Consider the following 1,221-nt stretch of genomic DNA (forward strand, 5'->3'; position numbering starts at 1 on the left):
AGGGAGGGAGGGAGGGAGGGAGGGAGGAAAGAAGAAAGGAAGGAAGGGAGGGAGGGAGGGAGGGAGGAAGAAAGGAAGGAAATGAAGGGAAGGAGAGAGGGGGGCAAGGGGAAAACTGAAGGGAAGGAAGGATGAAGGGAAAAAAGGAGGAGGGGGAGAAAGGAAGGGAGGGGGAGAGAAAGGAAGAAATAAAAGACCAGATCGACCAGACTACCTACATCCTTAAGGGATGTTTTCTTCACTACTGGAAGAGGTATCTAGAATAGTAAAATATAGCTTCTTTTTCAAATGTTAAATTTTCCATTTTCCGCGATCTTCGTTGTACAATTGGAAAGATCTAGACTCACCAAGGAGTCACACCTCTGGGAGTATGTGTGAAGAGTTTTTAGAATGGCTGAACTGAAGTGGAAAGACCCACCCTAAATGTGGGTAGCATCTTACCAAGGGTAAGCATCAGTCCCAAGCTGAGCAAAAAGGAAAAAGCAAACAGGCACCCGTGTTCATCTCTTCTGCTTTCTGACTATGGATGTGATGTGACATGGTGTGATGTGGTATGAGGTGATGTGGTGTGGTGTGGTGTGATGTAGTGTGATGTAGTGTGGTGTGGTGAGGTGTGATGTGATGTGATGTAGTGTGATATGATGTGGTGTGATGTGGTGTGATGCAGTGTGGTGTGGTGTGGTGAGGTGTGATGTGATGTGGTATGATGTGGTGTGATGTGGTATGATGTGGTGTGATGTAGTATGGTGTGATGTGGTGTGATGTAGTGTGGAGTGGTGAGGTGTGGTGAGGTGTGGTGTGGTGTGATGCAGTGTGGTGAGGTGAGGTGTGATGTGATGTGGTATGATGTGGTGTGATGCAGAGTGGTGTGGTGAGGTGTGATGTGATGTGGTATGATGTGGTGTGATGTAGTATGGTGTGATGTGGTGTGATGTAGTGTGGAGTGGTGAGGTGTGGTGAGGTGAGGTGTGATGTGATGTGGTGTGATGTAGTGTGATGTAGTGTGGTGAGGTGTGATGTGATGTGGTGTGATGTGGTGTGATGTAGTGTGGTGAGGTGTGATGTGATGTGGTGTGGTGTGGTGTGATGCAGTGTGGTGAGGTGAGGTGTGATGTGATGTGGTATGATGTGGTGTGATGCAGAGTGGTGTGGTGAGGTGTGATGTGATGTGGTATGATGTGGTGTGATGTGGTATGATGTGGTGTGATGTAGTATGGTGTG

This window comes from Grammomys surdaster, unplaced genomic scaffold, assembly GCF_004785775.1.
Source record: "Grammomys surdaster isolate TR1022 unplaced genomic scaffold, NIH_TR_1.0 125341, whole genome shotgun sequence".
Lineage (NCBI taxonomy): Eukaryota > Metazoa > Chordata > Mammalia > Rodentia > Muridae > Grammomys > Grammomys surdaster.